The sequence below is a fragment of the Quercus lobata genome, chromosome 9 (assembly GCF_001633185.2).
Source record: "Quercus lobata isolate SW786 chromosome 9, ValleyOak3.0 Primary Assembly, whole genome shotgun sequence".
NCBI lineage: Eukaryota > Viridiplantae > Streptophyta > Magnoliopsida > Fagales > Fagaceae > Quercus > Quercus lobata.
The window spans coordinates 27928933-27940658 of NC_044912.1; positions in this window are offsets into that span (position 1 = coordinate 27928933).

Below are 11726 nucleotides of genomic sequence, written 5' to 3' on the forward strand. Positions count from 1 at the left end.
AGACTTCCCTTCCCAAGGTCCCCAAGTTTGTACCTCCAACAGTGAACTTGGACGAACCTTTGGTGGATGTGGAGCCCGTCCAAACAGTCCATCCCATCCAGAGCGATCCTCCCCCTCCACCCAAAGCTTCTTGCAAGCCCAGCTCGTCTGAGGCCTCTGATCGTCCTTCCAATCTAGTTCTGGATGAGGGTTATGCATGGAGGACGTTCAAAGGGATCGTCACTGAGCGTGAAGTTAACAAATGTTACAACATGTCAGTGAAGGAATTTGAACGTTCTAGCATCCATGACTTTCCCTCGTCCTTGTGTGTAAAAATTTTATCTTGAATAGAATGTCTAACTCCCTTTCGTCCAAATGCAGGCTATGTCAAAATTTTATACAGCAACCTGCCAAGCTAAGGAACTTGCTACAAAGGCTAAGACGGCTAAGGACAAGGCCAAGGAGCTAAACAATGAGGTTTTGCTCAAGAAGGGGGAGGTCATTAGGTTGACTGATGATTTTAATCGTCTACAAGGAAGCGAAACGAAGCTGAAGAACGAGGTGGAAGAGCTTAAAGCTGACAACTTAGAGAAGGATACCCGCATCATCCATCTTGAAGGACAAGTTTCAGAGTTTGCCTCGTCCTTGGAGAAGGCACGTAAAGAAGCTATTGCGGCCTTTAAGAAGTCTGACGAGTATAAGAATCGTCTAGACAGCCATTATGCAGCTGGCTATGAAGACTTCCGTGCTGATGCTAAGGAGGCATATCTTGACTTGGACTTCAACTCCTTCAAGCTTCCCCTTGCTACGGAGAGTTCCTTGTTGCAGACAAGTTCCGAGGACATCAACATAATGGACGATGCTAATACTGAAGTCACTCAGGACGACCCCAAGGCTAGTTTGTCCAAATGATTTGCAATTTCCTTTGAAAATTTGTTTCTTTTATCTGGAAGTGCCCATTGTTTTGGGCTTTGTTTCTTTTTTCTTTTTTTTTTATTCCAATTCATATAAGTACAATTGTCTCGTCCAAGATTGTGGACGAGTTTTATATACAGTTTCATTTTCACAACTTAAGGGGTTTTTGGACGTGGGTCGTCCACCCCTCTTTAAATTTTATGAAAAAATGAATACTTCTATTTTCACCTTCCATTGTGTTTGAATACATATATTTCCAGCTTTATGTATGAAATTTTTATTTTCATCAGTCATATCATTTGAGACTATGTGGTTCGTCCACCCAGAAATTCAGTTCGCCTCGTCTTGAGTATGGGGGTGAATTTTTTATTACATCACCAAGATAGAGCAAATTGATTCCTTTCAGCTTATGGATAGTTCATCTATGAATGACTTCCTTTTTTATTAGATTTTATTCATCATTCAAAACTATGGACGATCATTTTGTCGTCCTTGATTAGACTTCCCAGCGATTTCTCATCCAATGCAATGGATTGTTAAGCTGGTTTTGAAGTCTTTGTTCGTCCGTGTCTTGGATGGACACTTCTCGGATTTCATCTCGTCTTGAGCTTTAGACGGATATACCCTTAACTTAGGTTTCATCTCATCTTATGCTTTGGACGGATGTACCTTTGCTTCATTTTTAGCTCAGGTTTCATCTCGTCTCATGCTTTGGACGGATGTACCTTGTTTCATTTTTCCTTTTGAGGAAAGCTTATGGACGATATATCCTTGCGTCCAAGGATTTCATTCGTCCATGCTTATCTTTCTTTTTTGTGGATCAATCTGAATGAACATACAAAGGATTCCAATAATATACTTGAAAACACATCATATATATATTTGAAAATCCAAACTTATGTAAACATTCGTCCACAGGCATGGCACATGCTCGTGAGCTAGCGCCTTTTTGAATTAAAAATACAAACCAACTCGTCCATGAATAGCACAAAAGTGAAAACACTAACGTACTTTCTAGGGGATTATTAAAATACTTAAAATACACAATAGTAGTAAACACTTCTGCTCGTCTAGGTATCTCGTCCAAGGACACTTTTGTCAAGAGTCAGCACTTATTGATGGTATTTCCTTAGGTGCTCAACATTCCAAGGGTGTTCCAGCCTTCGCCCATCCAAAGCTTCCAAATAATAGGATCCTTGCCTCTTGCAGTTGATAACCCTATAAGGTCCTTCCCAATTTGGCCCAAGTTTCCCGTAGGCCGGGTTTCTTGTTGCCAAGGTAACCCTCTTCAGGACGAGATTCTCGATGTTGAAACGCCTAGGCTTCACTATGGCATCATATTATCTTGCCATGAGATTTTTGTACCTCGCTGTCCTCTGTTCTGCATCCATCCTAACTTCGTCCATAAGGTCAAGGTTAAGACGGAGCTGTTCTTCATTTTCTTCAACTTCATACTTCCTCACCCTGTGGCTCGTCATGTGTACTTCTGCCGGTATAACTGCATCACTTCCATAGGCTAGTTTAAAAGGAGTTTCCCCTGTTGGAGTTCTCACTGTTGTTCTATAAGCCCATGAAACACCTAGTAACTCATCCGACCATACTCCCTTTGCCCCTTCGAGCCAAGTCTTGATGATCTTCAATAAGGATCGATTTGCTACTTCTGCTTGGCCATTGGCCTGTGGGTGGGAGGGTGAGGAGTAATGGTTCTTTATTCCAAGCTGTTCACAAAATTTCCTGAAAGGTGTGTTGTCAAACTGTCATCCATTGTCAGACACTAGTACTCTAGGTACCCCGAATCTACATACAATGTTCTTCCAGACGAAGTTCTTAACATTCTGCTGCGTAATTTTTGCTAAGGGTTCGGCTTCCACCCATTTTGTGAAGTAATCTATTCCTACCACCAGAAATTTCATTTACCGAGTTCCAGTTGAAAAAAGCCTCAAAATATCCAGTCCCCATTGTGCGAAAGGCCAAGGGGTCATCATTGGCGTGAGATACTCTGCTGGCTGTCTAGGAATGTTGCTGAAACGCTGACATTGATCACATATTTTAACATATGCCTTAGTATCAGCTTGGATGGTTGGCCAATAGAATCCGCTACGGATGACTTTATGGACGAGTAATCTGGCTCCCGAATGGTTACCACACGCTCCTTCATGAACCTCCCTCAACATGTAATTTGCCTCTTCCGGAGCCAAACATCTTAATAGAGGCTGGGAAAAACCTCTTTTGTATAACACTTCGTCCATAAGTATGTACCTGGCTGACCAAACCCTGAGCTTCCTAGCTTCGTCTTTCTCTTCTGGAAGCCTTCCGTCCTTAAGGTATGACACTATTGGGGTCATCCAATTTTCGTCACCCTCTATCTGCAGCATCTCTGGAAGGTCTATACTCGGCATGTACTGTACTGCATCCAACTCGTCCACTACTTCATTCGCAGACGCTTCCTTTGCCAGATTATCTGCTTCCACATTCTCTTCCCTTGGGATTTGAATGAAATCAGCTTTTTTGAATTTCTTTACAATGCGCACTACCTTCTTTAGATATTTCTTCATTCTGTCTTCCTTGGCTTCACATGTCCCATTTACTTGTCTATGACCAACTGAGAGTCTCCCAAGACAAGTATTGAGTCTACTTCTACTGACTTAGCCAACTCCAACCCCTTTAAAAGGGCTTCATACTCCACTTCATTATTAGTAGTCTGGTATTGCAAACGAGTCTTGTACTTTAACTTGTCTCCTTCTAGTGACTGCAAAACAACTCCAATTCCTCTAGCATACAATGTAGACGATCCATCTACATGGACGACCCATTTTTTATTGTACTCTCCTTCCCCAAGATCCTCGTAACTCGGAGTGAACTCTGCAATGAAATCTGCTAGGGCTTGAGCCTTTATTGCATTTCTCGGTTGGTACCGAATGTCGAACTCACTAAATTCCACCGCCCATTAAATCAGCCGTCCTGCGGCTTCCAGCTTGTTCATTGCCTTCTTGAGCGAATGGTCCGTCATGACGTTGATGACATGAACTTGGAAGTAATGTCTTAACTTCCTAGAAGCTGTTATCAGTGCAAAAGCCAATTTCTCTATAAGCGGATACCTTCCCTCTGCTCCTCTGAGTGCTTGTCTAGTGTAGTACATGGGTTTTTGTATTTTCCCTTCCTCTCTGATTAAAGCTGAACTTATGGCGTGTGGGGACACCGTTAAGTATAGGTACAGTTCTTCTCCTTGCACCGACGGACTTAATAATGGAGTTGTAGTGAGATAGTCCTTCAGGTCTTGGAAGGCCTTTTGACATTCATCCGTCCATTCGAATGCCTTCCTGAGGACTTTAAAGAAAGGTAAACATTTGTCTGTGGCTTTCGAAACAAACCTGTTCAAAATGGCAACTCGCCCAGTGAGGGATTGGACTTCCTTGATATTCTTCGGTGGCTCCATCTCCAATATGGCTTGAATCTTGTCTGGATTCACCTCGATTCCTCTTTGTGAAACCATGAACCCTAGAAACTTTCCCAACGATACTCCGAATGCACACTTACTTGGGTTCAATTTCATCTTATATCGCCTAAGTGTTTCAAAGGTTTCCTGTAGGTCGTCCAAATGGCTTCCCTCGTCTATGCTCTTCACAAGCATGTCATCGACATAAACCTCTACATTCCATCCTATCTGTGGACGAAACATGTGATTTACCAACCTTTGATAAGTTGCCCCTGTGTTCTTCAAATCGAAGGGCATCACTTTGTAGCAAAACAAGCCTTGGCTGGTAATGAAGGAAGTCTTTTCCTGATCAGCTTCGTCCATCTTAATCTGATTATATCCTGAGAAGGCGTCCATGAAACTCAGCAACTGATGGCCAGCCGTAGAGTCCACCAATTGATCAATGTGTGGCAAAGGATAAGTATCCTTGGGACAAGCCTTGTTCAAGTCAGTGAAATCTACGCACATTCTCCACTTGCCATTTGCTTTCTTCACCATCACAACATTGGCTAACCAATCCGGGTAATAGACTTCCTTAATGAACTGTGCCGTGGTCAGTTTCTGAACCTCTTCCTTGATTGCCTTATCTCGCTCAGGGGCAAACACCCTCTTCTTCTGACGAATAGGCTTGAAAAAGGGGTACACATTCAATCTATGAGTGATCACACTTGGGTCAATTCCCGGCATGTCGTCATGGCTCCATGCGAAAACATCGATACTCTTTCTCAGGAACTGGATGAGGTCTTTTCTTGCCTTCTCCTTCATACTTGTTCCAATTTTGGTGAATTTCTCGGGATCATCTTCTTGCAAAAGAACATTTTCCAATACTTCTGTGAGCTCTGCAACAACCCTTCTTTCCTCAATACTCATTGTCTACACCTGTTCGTCCAAAGCCACCATAGCTAAATAGCATTCTCTAGCCGCCAACTGATCTCCTTGTGCTTGCCCTATCCCGTACTCCGTAGGGAATTTGACTGATAGATAGTAGGTAGATGTTATCGCCTTCCAACTGTTCAGAGTTGATCTTCCAATAATGGCATTGTATGAAGACAAACAGTCCACCACGAGGAAATTGACTTCCCTAGTTATCTGTTGCGGGTATGACCCTACCACTACTGGTAATGTAATGGTGCCTACGGGCTGCACCTTCATTCCTCCGAACCCTATCAGTGGTGAGCAAACTGGACGAAGTTGATCCCGCCTAAGCCTCATCTGTTGGAAGGCAGGGTAGTACAATATGTCTGCTGAGCTTCCATTGTCAACTAACACTCTACTGGTTGTATAATCTGCAATAAGCAGAGTAATGACAATCGCATTGTCATGCGGGTGATGGATCCTCTCAGCATCTTCATCGGTGAAGGAAATGGCCGGCTCGTCCCTTGATCTCGTCCTTGGCGATCGTCCAGAGAGCTGGACGTTTTGCACCATTTTGAGATACGTCTTCTTCGACTTGGAAGATTGCCCCATCGAGTTTCCTCCAATGATAATCCTTATCTCCCCTAGTGGGGGCCAGGATGATTCCTCCATTTTTCCTTTCAACTTCTCATCTCTATGATCCCTTCCAACGAAGTGCCTCAACTTTCCTTGTCTAATAAGATTCTCAATCTGCTACTTCAGGTCATAACATTCATCCGTGTCATGCCCATGGTCCCTGTGGAAGCGACAATATTTACTTTTATTGCGCTTATTGGGATCTCCCTTCATCTTCTCTGGCCATTTTAAAGAAGGGTCGTCTTTTATTTGCATGAGCACCTGATCAAGTGGAGCATTCAGGGGCGTATAGTTCTGGCTTCTTCCCAAAGGACCCGTCTTCCTATTATCTCGTTCCTTCTTATCTTCCGTCCATCCCTTCTTTGGACGAGGGCCTTGTTCTGAGTGGCGTGCTGGGTGCGCTTCCATTCTTTCAGCTCTTTTCCTCTTCTTGGCTATGATCGCATCTTCTGCATTCATGAAATTCTGAGCCGAATGGACGAGCTCAACCATAGTTTGAGGCTCCTTCTCATATTGCTTGTGGATAAATAAATCAGAATTAATCCCGTTGTGGAAGGCCGCCAATAGAAGCTTGTCGTCTACCTCGTCCATACTAAGGGCTTCTCTGTTGAAGCGAGTGATGAATGACCGCAGGCTTTCGTTCTCCCCTTGCTCTATGGTCAGCAAGCTGGACGAAGAGTGCTTGTGTCTTTATCCCCCGATGAAGTTGTTAACAAACAATTTGCTTAACTCTTCGAAAGAACCTACAGAACTTAGAGGTATTTTGCTGAACCAAACTCGCGACGGGCCTTTAAGGGTGGTAGGGAAGGCTCTACACATGATTTCATCAGGGACCCCTTAAATGTGCATAGTTGTCTTGAAAGTAGCAATGTGGTCAAATGGGTCACGCGTTCCATCGTACGAATCCAGGGAAGGCAGTTTGAATTTTGATGGTAGAGGATGACTGTTGATGGAAGCCGTAAAGGGAGAGTCAGTTCTGTGGACCAAATCTTCTATAGGATTCGTCCTCCTCATGTTCTCTTTCATTTCCTCCATGACTTTCTTCATTTGGTCCATTTCTTCTTTCAAGTGTGGTACCGTCCGTGAAGTGGTGCCTCTTAACTGACTTCCAATCTCAGGATTTTCTCTATCGCCATGACCTTGTGTTTGTCCTCCTCCTTCACGTTCCTCACGTGTCTGTCTTCTCTGATTGATCTCCATTCTTAACTCTTGGTTTTGGCGAGTCAACTCCGCCATTGTAGCCGCCATAGATTGCACATGCTGAACAGACGATGTCTGCATGACTGGTGCAGATTGGCGATCATGCTGGGGATCACTTGAAGCGCATCTGCTTTCCTGACGGCCTGGGCTAGTAGCCCTCGATCTGGTCCTGACCATCCTAACCCTTTGTTGTGGAAAAGAAAGTTGCAAAACAATCTCGCGTTCCCACAGACAGCGCCAACTGATATCGCTCCGAATCAGTAAGGTGGATGATCTGGCTTCGGTGGGCTACTGAAGCGATTAAAGGCCTACAAGAAGCAAACAGTCAAAGAGGAGACCGGAGAAGACCGGCCAAACCCCCTCCGATGTAGAAGTTAGTCTCGCAGGAATGCAATTCCAAGTATTTGGGAGTAGTGTCTCAGAAAAGTTCTTACCTCTGTCGGGTTCAGACGGGTCCTTTATATAGGGATCCTGGGGACGGTTATTTTATATAGGGATCCTGGGGACGGTTATTTGTCCAATAACCTCCCCAAGATTTGTGGAAGCCAATGAGTCCGGAGTTAACTTCCTCAATGGTTACTAAAATTGTAACCACTAACGAAAGTTAACTTATTTGATGGATTCGTTGAGATAGTTGCGGGTTTAGTAACTGCTACAGAGAGTCGAAAGTTCTAAGTGTTGCGTATTCGTCCGTCTGGTGGAGGACTATTTGGTCGTCCATGGACATCTGAAGGTCGTCCATGTCCATCTGGTGAAGGACTGTTTGGTCATCCATGGACATCTGAAGGTCGTCCATGGACGACCTTCATCACAGACGACTTTATCGTCCATGGGAGACTTCACTGATCAAGAGTAGTATTATTGTCCATGAACACTTTTACTTCTTCTGGGGTGATTCAAGGTCAAACTTGCTCAATTGGCTCTGGACAACCCCTTTAGATGAACCAGAGTTAGACTAATTTTCTGCTCGCCTATCACCTATAATAACTAAAAATGAGATGTTCTCCAATTAATAATAATAGAAATCATATAAGAAACAAAGTTGAAAAAATTTATAATCTCATTTTTGACATTTCATTTAACCTTTTATATATACCATGACTTTTAAAAATCTAATGAGCAATTCTACCTCTTATTTAATGTTTATATTATGTAAATCATCAAACAATAAATACATGATAATAGTAAAAACGTTATAGATGAGATCATAAAAAATATGATAAAACTAATTATAAAAAAAATTACAAAATTTAAGAACTAAAATAATACTTTATTTAAGAAATTATCACGCGCAACACTAGCACAGAAGTAGTTAATATTAGAATTTAGAAGAAGGTTACCAAAACCCTTCAACAAAATTTTGGTTGTGGGGTCTATGAAAGGACAACACATGGTTGTGCTGTGTGCATGTGACAAACTTTGAAATAGCCCCATCGTTTGCTTACATGTTGTAACCGAATGTTGATGATAATGCAAGTACATGCATGTGTCTCAATTAACTCTCTATTCCCTCAACAACAACAACAACAACAACCAAAAAAAAAAAAAACTCTCTCTAATATATGAGTATTCTAAGGTGCAATTATTAGCTATCAAGGTGAATATATTTATAAAGACAAAGAAACAGATATAAAAATGAATTTCTTAATTAATTAATGTTAAATTATTTTAGTAAAATTTAAAATGATTTTGTTATTAATATATAGAATAAATTCCATTAACCTCCCTTGAGGTTTGGGCAAATATCATTCAGATCCAAAACATTTCAAAATTGACCAATTAGGTCCCCAAAAGACATATTAGTCCCTAACACCCTTAACACCGTTACCGTCATTTTTCTTTCCCTCACTCAGAACTCTCTCTAGTCTCTTCTCTCTGGTTCCTCTCCCTCTTTCAATCCCAACCAAAGCCATAACAAAAAAACCCAAATCTTACCACAAAACTTAAATCCAAATTTGAGTTTTGATAACATAAAATTAAAAAATCATTCGCATTGTTTTCCCAGCACGAACCGCCAAAACAAGGAAAAAATGTATGATAAATTGTGATATGATTCAAAACAACAACAACAAAGAACAAAAGTCACAAATTCATGTCATTAACAAATCAGAACCCACAAAATCTTTTCATTTCATTTCCATCATCAACACAAACAACAACTAAAAAACCCAAAAAAAAAAATATGAGGGTGGATATTGTTTTTCAAATCCTCAACAAACACAAACAACAGCTCTGATTCTCAAATCCTCAACAAACACAAACACACATAGTAGGTTGTTTTTCTCTAGCAACATCGAGATCGACCACCTAGGCAATGCTGCGTCATCATCATCATCCGACGGTGAATTCGAGGCCTTGGCTCTGAAGAGGCTTGACGACTTGATCCACAGTATCATTGTCCAAAAGTCTACTCCCGATTGGCTCCCCTTCATCCTTGGTTCTTCTTTCTAGGTCCCACCCAAACCCAACTTCCTTGAGTGGGTCGGGTTGGAGAGAGAAGGGAAATCTAAGAAAGAAATTGTGGGACAAGAGAGAAGAGTAAAGTCTAAGGGGAAGAAAAATGACTTTGGCTTTGGCTTTGAGTTTTGTGGTAAGATTTGGGGTTTTTTGTTATGGCTTTGGCTGGGATTGAAAGAGGGAGAGGAACTGGAGAAAAGAGACTAGAAAGAGTTCTGAGTGAGGGAAAGAAAAATGACGGAGAGGTAACGGTGTTAAGGGTGTTGGGGACTAATATGTCTTTTAGGGACCTAATTGGTTAATTTTGAAATGTTTTGGACCTGAGTGGTATTTACCCAAACCTCAGGGGAGGTTAATGGAATTTACCCTAATATATAAAATGAATTTGTAATAATAAAACAATCTTATGTTGTGTACATGATATTTTTTGTCACCCACAATCACAATCGATGATAGTGAAATAGAGGAATCAAGATTTTGTTTTTGATATCTCATAGCAAAGGTAATACAATTAAATTGAGAGCACACTGAGTTTACTTAAACAAATAAAATTTAACTTTTGATCTAAGTCATGGTGATACTAATCTTTTTGCATTGAAGAAGATTGAGTTTGCTATTATACCTTAAGATCTTGTTGTATTTGTGTGTTAAGTAATGCTACAACTAAAAACTATTTTATAACATTTTTATAAATCATTGTTGTTGCTAATTCTTACTAATTTTTATCTGGACCCATCACTAATATCACTTTTTTTCATTTATTAATAAATACTCACCACATCAATATTTTGTAAAAAAATCTTGTAACTCTAGTATCTTCGTTGTTCATATCTTAATTTTAATATGATAACTCTCATTTCTATAATAATGTCAACATTGTCAAGATTCTTTTAATTAGCTTAGTGGCATTAACTGGTCTCCCTTATAAGAATAACTAGGGTTCAAATCCTTCTCCCCCTCAAAGCATTGGTGGACGACTTGTTTGATACTCTAGAGGCCAATGTGATAAAGTCAGTCCCATTGAGCTCTTCAGATGAACTAATCGGTTGGTTGGTTTAGGTCACCCAAGGGAGTCTTCATGGTAAAGGTCGCATATCACTTGGCCATGGAGCTTTAAAAAATCAGCAAAAATGGGGGAGAGTTCTCGTGAGCCGATGAGTTGTTGATCCTCGAAACAACTATGGAATATGTGGATTCCGCCAAAAGTTTTTTTTTTTTTTTTTTTAAGTATATTTACAAAACCATTTTTTAATTCCAAATTTAAAATTAGGTATAAGAAAATTCTTCAATGACAATTGAGGGCTCAAAATCACAATAGTTGTCCACCTCCAGCAAAGCAATCATCTCCCAACAACCTTTTATGACTATAAATCTATACGGTTAATCTGAAAAAAAAAATGGAACAACCAAGTAATGAGCTAAAAGCCAAATACAGTGATAATTCGCATACTACCATCAGGGGTAACAAGAAGCAATAAGTAAAATATCAACAAAGGTGGCTAACAATAAGTCAATAAATTCAATAGATCTCAATGTCCTATAAAAGAATATCAACAAAGAGAAAATGTGATATTTGGATATATATATATATATATAAATGATTACTCAAACCATATAAGAATATCTTTTTTTTTTTTTTTTTTGAGAGAAAACCATATAAGAATATCAAGTTATAAGAAAATGTCACAAATACAATATTCAAATTTCCATGTCCTATGTACCCTTACAGGAAGGGCCACACCTATGTATTGCCCCCATGGGTAGCTAGGATCACTGAAAAATAAAATAATTGTTAACCAAATTCGTAACATCCACGTCCACAACACCAATTACATGATCTGAATTATAGCCCATGTATTTATCTTATGGTGGAGTCACTAAAATTATTTCATGGAAAATAATTCAATGGATGTTACATACAAGCCCTAAACCTAACCCTACTTTTAGTATTTCTCTAATTCCAATAAAAGCAATAAGATTTTATTTTTGTTTCTTTTTCTCCTTTTATTTTCTCTTTTCCTTTTGTGGTTGTTTATCTTTTTCACTAGTTAAATGTTATGCACAAGTTGATGATGTGGTAGGTTTGACTCTAGCAACATCTTGCAAATGGTCACTTATAACTTTTCATAGCTTCTGTCTTTTCTCGTTTCCAAGAGTTAAGTTTGCATATTGGCATAGTGCTAGGGCCTAGGGTCCCCCCAATTAAACA